We start from the raw sequence: 13,666 nt of genomic DNA on the forward strand, positions 1-13,666 counted from the left end.
GTAACTTCTAAGTCAGCTTGGAAAGTAGGATTGAAAAATTCTATAAATCTTTATATTATTTGTGGACAACAGGCTGCACTGAAGTTAATATACAGCTATTTCTGATTTCATTTTTGAAAGTATCAAAATATACGGTAGGATTCTTGATTCAGTGAGGCTTTTAATCCATAACAAGCAGGAATATCCCAAAAAACCCTTAAGTGTTACCATTCTGTATCATGCTTGCAGAAAAGGAAAATCTGTTAGAAAAAGCTATCAAAATATTTTCTGCTAATCATGACATTACTTTTATTGCATTGCCACACTACTGTTTGCATGCTTCTCTCAGGCAGTTTCATCTGTTCAAAGATGTTTCTCATGTTCTGTTTTTTCAGGGATAACAAGGGGTTTGAGTACCTCTTGTCTCAGTTCACCTGTGTGACACAGGATCTTCACAGAAATTGGCCCGATTTTTGGGGTGACTGTTTTCCTGAAACAATCCCATAACTGTTATTTCTTGCTGCATTTCCTTAACAGGTAAGAAGTACCAGAATAAGAAGTTGTGCTCTCTGTTCCATGAAGAACCCTCTAGGATGTCCACCTGGAATGAGGGAAGTCAGTTCAAAAACAGATTTCACCCATTTCAGAGCAGGAGTTGAACCACTGCTTTGGGAACATGTCTTAGTGTTGTCAGGTATTTTTAAGTGCTTTCTCTTCAATGTCTGCTTCTGACACAGTTCTGCTTAAATTTCTTTTTTTTAACATTTAGTGCACATTTCTATCAACATTAGAAACAGAGATGAAATAACTTCTGAGAATATCCTGCAGCATGTGACATGGGTATTGCATGAGATCTGAATCATGTCTTGCTCAAGCCTGACAAAGTGCCTTCCTCATGCTTTGCAAAAGATGAAATGCCACAAAGTAGTGGGTGTGGTTTTCAGTTCACTATTTCTTTGTTCTGAGGGTACAAAGCATCAGTCAAGTACCTTATAGAAGTCCAAAGTATTTGACATCCAAAAATACAAGTTAACTTAGGTAGGTCTTTTGAATGCTAACCTAGTGAAGGTTCATATAAGTGACCATAATACAGAGGCACCTGTGCATGGTGCTTCCCCATCTACATGTTCCTCTGTAACTGGTAGCAACTGCATTTGCTGTATGAAAGGGTCATCTTGGTTGATTTCCCAGAAATTGAGTTGTTCCTGTGATGTATCTTTTGTCTGGCTTCTCCTCTCAATCATTTATTCACTTATTTGCCAGTTTCTCCTCTTTTGCTGTGTGGGAGTGTTTGGTTCCATGACAAATGAACTAGCTTTGAGTTTAATGGGTTTTCCAATATTTTTAGCATTTGTCAGGAAGGAAAACCATGGATGAGGAAGCCTATACATCCCACAGATATGTGAGACACAATTTGTATGGAAAGGTAGTATCTTCTCTTAGATCACCTAGAGCTTCAGAGAAAAAAGACATGTTTATAAATTTTAGGCTTCCTCCTTCATATTTTGAGCTCAACCATCACAACTAAAACTCTGCTACTGTGTTTTGTAAACTGTTGCAGTAAGTAGCATTTTAAGAGGGTCTCCCATTTCTCCTGTGCAGCTGAATCTCAAAAAGCTGAATGTTTACTCTTAATTTACATTATTTAAGATCAGTTAAATCACATCAAATTGATCAAAGCAATTATCACTCAAACAGTTGTAGGTTGGCCAAATCCTTTTCTGACACCTGTCAGTAAAAATGCTGTCTCCATTAATACAAGCCCAAATTATTTATGTCTCCATTATACTGGCCTGAATTGTTATCCTGAGGAAGTTTTTTCTGCCTTGAAGCTAAGGAAAGGATATAATGTGACATGAATGATTTGATATTAACACATTTTGCTGTTTCTGTGCCCATGGGGAGGAAATCACCATCATATGCTAGCACTAGCATATTCACCAACAGCAAAGTAGAAAATCCAAAAGGTATGAGGAGGGCCTCATGTGGTCTCCTATTTGGTCTCTTTTATATAAATAAATATAATAAGTCTGTTTTTCAAAAATGCATTTATTTAACTAATCAGAAAATTATAGAACCAACTTAAAGCTTTGCTGATTTGCTTTCTTCATGCTTCACTCATACTACAGCTATTAATATTTCTACAATTCTGTATCTAATTGACTATATGTTTATAGTGCTCAAATATAGCTTAAGAAAGGGTTTCTTTATTTACAATTTATCTGATGTATAGTCTGTTGCAGAAGTAATTCTTGCCATGGTGAATGCTGGAGTAAAACAATGAGTTCTCTTTATTTGAATTTCTTGCCCTTCACCCAGCAGAGTTGCCTGTAGCCCCCAGGACCTGTTTAATGTTAAGGTGTTAGTTTGTGTGTTTCAAATAGCTAGAAAAAGAACTGCAAGAAGACACCAGCGGTTATTTAAATCCCATTGTGTAGCAAATGGCAGAGGTGGGGCACATAAAGGCATGCCAGAGGATAAAATAACACTCTCTTGAGTGAGACACTGGAGACCCAATTAAATCCCACTGCAACCTTTCTACTTCTCCTCCTTCATAAAGCTGCCATAATGGTGGTTGGTCATACATTTTAAACTAAAGCTGCATCTGTGTGATTCACATCCCTGACACAGAAACCAGGGTTTTATTATGTGTAACACCATTGATCTGACTTAACGTAACACTTGGTAATTGCTAAGAAGCTCCAATACACATCCGGCCAATGTAGTTCTCAAAGGAGTCATAACTCAATCCAGTGAAAATTGCATTTCTTTGAGGAAAGTTACTTCCATGTGAAATTTTAACTGTTTGGCCTTATGAGTTAATAAGTGGTGTCCTAAAAGAGTTGCACTTGTTACTTTTCCATATCCTGTGTAAGCTCCAAACTTTGGAATTGACTTTCATTTCTCCACAGTACACTTACTAAGATGGCATGTTGGTAGAGTTCAGGCCTGGATCAGACACAAAACATGAGAGCTCAGCTAGCTGAGTAATTAAAGAAGGTTCATTAATTAATATACATTTTCAAATGAACACAGATTAACTTCAGAACAAGGAAAACTTTGCTCTTATTGCAACATATCCTGTACCAGGTTGCAACATACTGCAAGTGAAGGTGCCTTGGAGTTGCCCAAGGCATAACAATGGAAAGAAAGTGTGGCTCATTATGCCAAAATTGCTTGCCTTCCCCTTTCCTCAAAGGGTGTATTTGCTATAGAGTTGAGTGAAAAGTGGTAATAGCCTTTGATAATGTGTTCTTGGAAGGAAATTTCATTAAAGAAATTTCTTAAAATCTTTTTTTGTAGTATACAGAAGTTTCCATATGGCTGCTTCAGAGTAGGAGATGAATATATAATTTCTTCTGATCTTTTCCTAAATTAAATTCCATTGTACTTTACTAAATAAGCTTAGCTCAGTCAGACGTATTGTCGTGTTTTCTGATGGAAAACCTGGTTTGTTGATATTTCTACCTCTTCTTCTGAAGTATTCTAGCAGTAAATGACTAATCTTCTATTTCCAAATCATCTTACTAGATGAGAAGAGTCAATAGATAAGCAGACAGCAGGTTTGCTTGGTTTTGATTGGAGGATAGGGGGAAATGTGAAGGAAAAAACCCCAACTATTTTTCTCCCACTCCTTTTTCCCTGACCATCTGGGCTTCATGGAGAACAAGAATGTCTTCTGTATTTACAAGTTTAAACAATCTCTGCTGATGGGGGGAAAGAAAATAATTTTTTCATATATTCTTTTGAGGGAGATTAAGCAAGAGTCCTTCTTGAAGGACTTTTTAAAAGATCCATAATTAGATAACTGGTTCAGCTGTTAAGTTGAACTATAAATTAAGTTTGAATGGCTATGGAAAGGCTTAATTTCTTGTCTGGAATGTTGTTTAGTTAGTGCAGTCTGTATTTTTTTTTCTTTTGTATTTAGAGGTGAGCATATTTTGGAATTTGCTTCCAATGTAGTTACTTACATTGATATTTTCTGCTGTGAAAATAGCTTCTGCTTAAGCTTAAAAAAGCTCTTTTGTGGAGAGAATAGAAATCAAGATATTTGACTTGTTAATACATAGTTGGTAGAATTGCTAAGCACCTCTGCATGATTTTGAAAGTAAACTGTTGAATACAAGGTACACATAACAGTAGAGAAGGATCTCATTGTGCAAGCATATTCACACGAGGATGGTGGTGATAATTTAACACCTCTCTGCAGAGTCATCTTGATGCCAGTGTACTTAAAGCAGCTATTGAGAGCTAAGCATCTGCTAAGTTATTTTGCTGTAGTATGACCTAAAACCAGATTTGCAAGTGGCAAAGCTGTGCTGTCATACATAAACTGGTAAAGTGCATGTTGCCAGCAACAGAACCCACAGTTCTCTGGGGCATAACCTTTCCCTCTCATGGGAGACACAGGCTTAAATTCCTCCAGGTAGAAGATGGAAATCAGCCTTGTTCCCTTTTCTATCACAAATGGGGGAGGAGGTGGAATCAAATAATCAACACTTCCTCTCTGTTTTGAAAGAAGAGAGGTGGCTGACATTTGTGAGCAGCTCACCTTGTCAGTCCTCGGATCCTCAAGCCCTGAGAATAAGGACTGCACAATGTTTGTGGAACTGTGAAAGATTTAGAAAGAAAACAGGGGTACCAGGGAGCTGTTTATCAAAGGCCTGTGTAGCTGCCTCTGTGCAGCTGGCACCTTTAATGTTAAAAATGGACATCTGTGGGCAGAACTGTTTCTAGACCTGGGCAGCAACTGAGGTTTTCACTACCCCCAAGTGTGCATGAAGTGTGTTTACTCAAGCTAAGATGTCATAGATATCTGTAACTTTGCATGCATTGCAACATTCTTGGGATTCAAATTATCCCTTCTTGCTTGAAGCAGGCTGTGAAAATCAATCCACAGCAGTCTTCTTCATCAGTCTAAGAACATACACAGTCACAAGCCACAGAAACTGATTCCTTCCCCAGCTCTCCTCTTAACAGGGTGCTAACTTCAAAGGTCACTCTTGACCGTTGAAATACCAACTGTATTAAACAAGTGGTCAGAATGCAAGCAACCAGTTTGAATTGCTGGAATTCAATTATAAGCAGCTGGCTTTACTTCTAACTGAGGATCTAATAGTTAAAAAAAAAAAAGGCAACAGACCAAAACAAAATTCCAAACTAAATCCATCTGTCTGCTTCTGCTCAATGAAAGTTAAATAGTAAGTGTGCCACTTTGAAGCCCAGATGAAAGTTTCACTGTTCAGAGCATGTGCAGCCTGTACAAACACATTTACAAAGGCAGATGTCTTCCTACAGGAGGTAAAAATAAACCTCTCTACGGGTTTCCTCTTCCTCTGTGTGTGTTTTAATTCTTCTGAATCACAAAATATGACACAAAGTCACAGCAGCATACACAGATGGATGGTTAATATGCAGCTCTGGTTGTTCTGAGGAGGTTGCTCTTTGACTTGTGTCTTTTCAGCTGAGTCATGAAGCATAACTATGCAGTTGTACATTTCTTTGTCTCAGTGCTCCAGGCAAGGAGGCTGCTGAGAGCAGCTATCTCTGGCCGGGAGGGAACACAAAAGCAGGGATTTAGAGTACAGAGCGGGGCAGTGCTGAGCTGGTGCATGCTTCTGCAACAATGGGGAGCCATGGCAGGCCCCTGCCCCAGCACGGCTTCTCCTGCCAGCCAGCCCGGGGGCAGCTCACGTGGATAAGAAGGCACAGAGGATGATACAGATAAACAACTAAAAGAATTTGAAGTAATGGGATCAAAATAATTTCTCCTTAAAAAAAATCCCTGAAAAATCTCAATATTAGCAAGCCAGTTAGCATAGTCAATAAAATATTTTGACTCTTTGCATAGTACCTTTACTGCATGTGATTTTGATCTGAGAACTAACTACTTGTAAAGAAAGTACCAAGACTTCCCAAATGGACTTCAGTCATGCCCCAAAGAATCCTCTGAGGCCCCTTCATTCTCACACAGTTTGTTTGAAGTCACTGTCTCCAGCTGTAATTGTGTCCCGGAGCTTTTGCTTTAAATGGAAATGGCTTCACATTGAACCCTAACCCTTATTACCATCTTCAAAAGGGAAGAGGCCCAGTGGTAGTTGTGCCCTTGTATGAGTTCGAGTAGACCTACCTGACTCCTTCAGAGATAAAAATTACCTTAAATAGGTAATAGTTAAAAATGTATTGGCTAGTAATATATCAATGGATATAATAATAGAATATAAATAACTAGTCTTTACACCCAGTGTTTTCCACATGAGTGACTTCAAACGCTTCTTAGTTATAGTGCCTTTGTTCATGAGATGGGATAGTGTAACAGAGAACTACTTGGAAGAGGTGAGGGGGGAGGCAGTTGTGGAGGGGGAGCCAGTACTGTGAGCACCTTGCTGCTCTTCAAAACCTCTGTACCTTGTGACTGCAGCCCCTCAGCCTCTGAAAAGTCAGCTATTGGCTTGTGACTGCTTAGCACATTTTTGTGCTTTCAGCCCTGGACAGCTGAGATACAAAGGTGAACAGATTTCTCAGATTTCTCTAAATATACAGTTTGTTCCATCGTGGAACGTTTGCGCATCTAGAAATAGGTAACGCAGGAGAGGAACCAAAAGCTAAACCTCACTAATTGTTATGCAGGCACAGACTGGGGGTCTGAAAAATAGGAGGCTCTGGCACAGTAATAAGCAGCATCACTGGAAAGGTATTCCATCCACAGGTAACACTTCCTACAGCAAAAGCCTCTGATCAGTGCAGTCTGCATTGCCTGGATAAGATGAGCCTCGTGTTTAATTCAATGATGACAATAATGACAAACTAGCAACTATAATTCTATTCAAATCAGTGTAATTCTGCTTTGTATTTCAGAAAAGGAAAATAGTATCCAAACTTCTTTGTACAGAATGTGGATCAGTTGTGTCATTCTCTTTATAACTGCTTACATAGTTAACACTCACACATTGCAGCTATTCAGGTTTACAATAACATTCTGCAATGTATAAAATAGGAGAAAAGGCATGTATAAGTACACTGGATTAAACTGTCTTGCTTAATAAGGAGGAAGAAATTGAAAGACAGAAGTTTATGTATTGTGTACTGCAAGTGGTGTTACTCATAGCAATTTCCAGTGCAGGTGAGTTGCTTGCACTGGAGTTTTGTTAAGTTTATCACTTCTAGAGCCAAATAATTAATTTATTTTGACTTCTTTTGTCTTTATTTCTGATGACCAAGCCTTCTGTTATTTTATTCCACCAAGCTATGAAGGTGAAAACCTTAAAATCACTGCACTTGTGGTTTTATGTTTACATCTGCATTTCACCTCACTTTCACTGCAAACAATTACTTCCTGCTAGGCAGGGCTGTGCTCCCTGATTGCTTTTCTTGCTTACTCTTGTCTGATTGATGAGGGCTCAGGATAGTGACTTTGTTGTGTGCTTTTTTTTTTAAACTCTGCTGCTTATGTTATATTTGCAACAAATGTATCATTACAGTAGAAACTATATATGCCTCAAATTAACCAGAAAAAATGTGATTATACTGATACATGTATTACTTGTAGCACCAGCTGCAGTAATATGAGACCTGCTTTATAATTCATCCACTGGGAAATTTGTGTCTATTTTGAAACCTTTGACGTGCCTATTAGAAGGTAACTGAGAACTGTATACCAACCCTCTGAAGTACGGTGATGACAGATCATTTTTTTAAACCTTGTGGATATTTCTGTACTGAGACTTTCCTAGCATGTTGTAAGAACGACAGGATTATAAATCATGCTTAATCACCATGGCTTACCTTAATAACCATTGAAAACCTGTTTCACTGCTGCCTGCATGGCAGCAGGAGCAATTTTTGTTCTGTGAAGTGTAGCTGTCTAGAGTCACCTCAAACCATCCTATACTTACACTAATGTAAGACAAGGGTGTTATACTGTGTGTTGTGCCGGGTATCTCTGGTAATCCGCACAGCAAAAACCAGAATTGGGGTTTTTTGCGCAGGTTGTGGTTTCTCTTTCACTTTGAATTAGTCTGCACTTTCTGTATTTAAGATGAGTACTCTGGTCATGTTCCCAAACGGGTAACTTGATATGTCCCTATATCATAGGAGAGTGTACCCTCTGGTATGTGTGATATAGGTGTTGCCTGTGTTCCAGGCATGGTCTGCATTCCTCTTCTTTAAGCCTCATCAGAGAGAAAGTACGTGAGACACTTCACTGCTGCCGTTCTGGGACACACTGAAGATGCATTGGCAACAGTTTGGAAACTGCTGGTTTGGCTGAAATCATAATGTCAAAGCCATGGCACAGATTATTGTCATAGTTTGTTTTCATACTGTTAAGGAAGCCCTGAGGCAGCTGGTGTTATAACCCAAGAAATCTCTGTTCTAACTCTTTTGCAGTAATTTCTCACCACCCCTACCTCCACCCCCACCTTAGGCTGTGGTTTAGGCAGTCACTGGACTAATATAATTTTGATAATTGTCAGGAAGAGAGAAAATATGGAAGAAGGGAATTTGTAAAATTGAAATGTCAAGTATACTTTGTTGATACATTTTTTTAAAAGCTGCCTAAGAATATAGATGACAGCATATTGACAACTACTGCTTAAAGGATGTGTACATTAGCTTAGCCAGTGCTGAGGAGTCCATTCAGTGCGGGTATCTCGGTGAGCAGCTGCAGAGGGAGCCGAAGGTTGAGCTCTGGGTGGGGAGAGCCCGAGGCAAGAGCCCGGGAACTGCCGACCCTCTGCACAACAAAGGGCTGGAGACCTGTGGCCCCGGGCCAGTGGACGGGACACTGATGGATAGGGCAGGAGCTGACAACCCCCAGGCTTTCTCCTACTTGGACTGTGAGGGTAGAAAAGTCCAGGGATTGCTTTGCTCAGGGTCCTTCCTCGGAGGCACCAGCTTGAGCTGTTATTTTGATGTTTAGTTATTGCACCACAATTTAATTATTTTAAGGAGCTGGATATCTGAGACTCTGCTATGGGAGACCTGGGGTAATCAGGTGAGGAAGCCTGGTGTGACTGTGTGAGTGTGGGGTGTAGCTGCAAAGGGGTCTTAGTGCCAGCCCAGGTGGGTGAGTGTGACTGCCACGGTGGCTCCTGCAGGGCTGGATAGGGATGTTTCCATAATATCAAAATACAGCATAAATACACAATGGTGGTCACTAACTTTTTTCTATTTTTTTAAACATATTAAAATAATTGAATAGAAGGTAAGTAATACATGAAGCAATGTAATTGTTGCATATTGCCGTTAACAGATCAATGGGTGTAACTGGGTGTTGTCTGTTGTTGCTTGTATGCTTTGAGAGGGTACAAGCACCTGTTAGCTGGCGTTGTACATGTTATAGCAAGAAAAGGAGAAAAATCCAAGCAAAATCCAAAAAATAAAAACCCACACATTTCGTGGTTCAGAACTCAGAATTCAGAGACTATAGAGACAACAAAATTAGGGTCACATTAAGATGACTAAGATGTTCTGATGTTACCTAGTCATGCACACAGTGGGAAATAATTCAGTATTGTTGGAAACCTTTGAAGTTGTAAATTACAATTGTTTTGTGCGTATTACCACTGACTTCTCTGCTGAATAATCAATACTTCAGAATTAGTAGTGGAAAAACCAAAATTGCCATGGAAAAATACTCAAATCTTTTTGAAAGAGGTAAGTAAGAGGTATTTTCACAAGGTTTAAGCACAAACTGCAGGTCTGGGCTTCTGAGAAATGTGTGTAGTATGTGACAGAGCCTAGATGTGCCTCGTTGGTTATAATGGCTTAGTCGGGAGAATAAATGAGAGTGCAATTTCACTTTGTAGCTAAGCTGATGTAACTGAGCCTTGACACCTAAATGGTATGTCCTACTTCCTGTGAGTTGAATCAGTGAATCACGTGTCCATAAAATTAATTTGGTCAATTGGATGATTACATAGGAAACAAAACAAAAAAAAAAAAGTCTTCCTGTGAATAACTTCATCACTCCTACTCTCCTTTCAACTATACAATGTGCTAGATCCAGTGCAATAAATCTTTGGATTGATAGAGGAGAAAAATAATTCTTCTGGCAGGTATTCCCAGCTACATAGATTTAGCTTTGACATGGAATACCTTTCAAATTCCTAACTTGGATATATGCTGAACAGAAGAAATTAAATACTTAGTTTGGAATAGACTTCCTTTTTTTTTCATATCCTCTATGGTGCAGTTTGTTTTACCCACACCAGTCACTATCCGATTCATAGGAATGTCATTATTCTGAACTGTTTCTGAGCTGTTTCTCAAGAATATCCCAGAAGGAACGGGGAAAGCAAGTGAGCCAGAGTTTCTGCTTCCGTGGTGCATATGGGTGTGTGAATGTTGCTGGGCTCACTGGGCTCATGACTCACTGCACAGCTTTGGGAGGTAAATTGGACTGCGTTAGCTTGCAGAGCAAGTATAAACTATTTCCCATAAATAGTGATACCTCACCTTCTCTCTGATGACTCCACAGAGCTAAATTTAGACAAGGAGCTAAGATTTACTTTCTAAAAAGCAGTATTTCTTTACAGTTGCCATTTCAGTCACATGCACCCCTACCTCAGATGGTTGGGGGCCCCATTCAGATCGGGGGAGGTGGGGGAGCCACTACTTGTGTGTGCCTCTGTATGTTTTATTACTGTAGTCCTACCTGTAGATAGTGTGTACACAAAATTAGGTTTTCTATGGTGAATGAGAATATATGTACATAAAACAGCTGGGCAGTGATTTAATATCTTCTGTGCTAAATCAGAAACAGCATACCAAATTTAAAACAGAGTGTGCTTTTCACTTCAGGTCGCCTTAGGAATTGCACAGAGTGTGCCATGGAGACTGCTCGGTAACTGAGATAGACCTCCTAGCTCTTCCTGCTTTGCACAAAGGGGATCCCCGAGTGCTATTCACAGCTTCAGCAGCACAGGCTGTCTCCTGCTGAGTGGGAGTGTTCCCGTTTCAGGCAGCAGAGGACAGTAACACATGACTCGCTGGCATGAACCAGTTTGCAATCTTCTTCTAGCCCGTACTGTATTTTTAAGTTACTTACTTTTATTCTGGGCTGTGGGATAGCCACGGGCTTTTACAGTTCGTATTCCCTTTGTCTGCCCTCGCTATCCTCTGGCATGCGAGCCGGACGGACGGGATGTCCTGTCAGCCCTGGCTCCCTGGCCTTGTGAGAGTTGGCCTCGGCGCAAAGAGCTGACTCAACACCTGCTCCGGGTTAAAGGGGCCGAAGTCTACTTTTATACAACGTGTGGTACAAGCGTTTAACCTCCGAAATGCCATTGCTCTGACGACTGCCTTGCAGCGCCACAGCTGTTGTTTCTCGCAGGGACTGTGGGGAGCAGCAGCGTGGGGAGTGACCTCCCCCGTAAGGCTGCTCGGCTGATAGATCCTGCCAGGGTATCGCTGCCCGTGGGAAAGGCATGTGCACTGGGTTTCAGCATTCTTCTGCGTATTATTTGGAAACTGCTGGAGAAACTAAACATGTTTTTCAGCATTTCATTTTGATAAGAAATTAGTACAGAATGAATGCTTTATAACACCCAGGGCCAGGAATGTACTCAGTTCCCAACAGCTCTAATATAACCTGCCATATGCAATGGCAGGATGAGTCTGTGATATAAAATTTCTCCTCCCATCTTTCATTTTTAGCCTCACTCTTTATTGGTTGGAGTTTAGGACCAATTATTCAATTTCCTTCACACCTCTCTGTTATATTATGCCAGCTTTTTGGTTTTCACTAAAATGTACTTCATCTTCTAGTGTGAAAGATGTAATTTTTACAGCAAGATGCATGATTATTGGTTGAAATATTTGTGAATTTCCATTCAGATTGACTCTTGTAACTAAGGACACTGACCTTTAGCAGCAAGGTACTTTACAAGTACATTGAAGTCAGGGAGAGACTTCCTTACCAAGCTATTATACCAAGAATTATGGTATAAGAAATTCATTTTTGATTACACAGATCTTCTAAGTAATATCAACCTATGGAAATTAAGGCTTGAAGAGGCTTTTGGTTATGTGTAGATCAGGAAGTATTATTGATACTTGAACCATTCTTGCTAGGTATTTAGGTGCTTTTGAGGAATTGGGAAATTGGAATTGGAATTGAGGTTCCACCAGCTGCCCACAGAATCTGTTGCAGTGTTTTTACCTCTAGATACAATCTTGAAGCATCATTTCCAAGATGGACAAAGTATCCCAGCAGAGGCTTTAATGAGTACTAAGTAAAGTGAAAGGTTTATTTTACATATCTGACAGCACTTCTGTTTATGCACCTCGGTATGTTTGCTTTTTTCACAAGAGTATGGCAGTGTTGACTCATGTTCAATTAGCAATCCACTCTAACCCCAGGTCCTTTTATACAGGCCTGCTGGGTAACTGCTGCTTCTCCTGTGTTTTTGCAGTGAACTGTTCCTTACAAAGGACAAATATTAACCTTAAATTGTTCCCTAATTATTTTAGCCCTTTATTCTTTACTTGCCCACATTACTCTGAGTAATGTGCCTGACTTCGGTTCTTGACTTCTGAAGTGGTCAGAGGTGTTCCCTGTCCTTTTCCCCCCAAAGTGTGCAGTTTAAAATTATATTTTTATGTATTTATAACTGTATATTTGTATGGTGGATTAATGTCTGTGCCCACAGAAACTGATTTGACACCAGTCAGTTTTGTAGTCATAATAGCAATCACTTGGAACATGTCCTCTTCAGCTGGTCTCCTGCACATGCATTATTTTGTCCAAAGTTTGCTGAGCTTACTCATGCAAGTTGCTCGTAAAAAGCATCAAATCTTCCCTTAAGTTAAATGATATCCATATTTTCCCATCCATGAGCCTGTTAAACCTGTCACAGTAAACAAGATCAGTTTGATGCAGTCAGCTTGTAACAAGTCTGGGGTTGTTACTTATCAACCTAGTATCTTCTAAAAATAGTTCATTTGTTCCAATATATTTTTCCAGGAATTGAAATTAGACCAACTGTTCCATAACTGCCCAGCTCATGTCTGTGGTTTTTCTCTCTTTTTATTCTTTATTTATTAATTTCCTGATTTTTTTCCTGATTATTTAGTGTTCTGGAACCTTCACATTCCATAGCTTTCCACAATAATCAGTAGTGGTTCTGAGATAGCTAGCCAAGTACTTTAGACAAATTGTATTAAGGCTAACTAAAAATATAGACATCATTTTAAGTAAATGACCCCTCCTGTTGCCTCTCCCTCCCCCCAGATCAGGTTCTTGATCCTATATTGTGTTTGGGGTTTTTTAACTAACATAGTTAAATGTTGAGCATTTCTTCATATGTTGGCTTCCTGCTTTAACCAAACTGCTACCACAGCTCACTGGCAATTACAAATAAGTGGTTTCTATTTCTTCCTTAATTTGACAATCCACAGCCTTGAACTTTCTTGGGTCTGCACCCAGACTTGTGATCCTTCCTTTACAGAATTTTCTGTCTTGCAGAATCCTGGAAACTAAGCCAAACTGTCTTTCGGTAAACTCAGTATAGATTGAGCAGGTCACCTGTAAGTACTTTTCCAGATCTAGATTTATTCCCATAGTTCTTGCCTGAAACCTTTCCAAAGTTCAGTAGTCTCAAATCTAAGTTCACTGAATAAATGTCAGGCATATGCTATATTCCCTAAATCTGAGGAAGGCTTCTGAGTGCCTTGACTTGCACCA

Source organism: Camarhynchus parvulus, chromosome 3, assembly GCF_901933205.1.
Source record: "Camarhynchus parvulus chromosome 3, STF_HiC, whole genome shotgun sequence".
Lineage (NCBI taxonomy): Eukaryota > Metazoa > Chordata > Aves > Passeriformes > Thraupidae > Camarhynchus > Camarhynchus parvulus.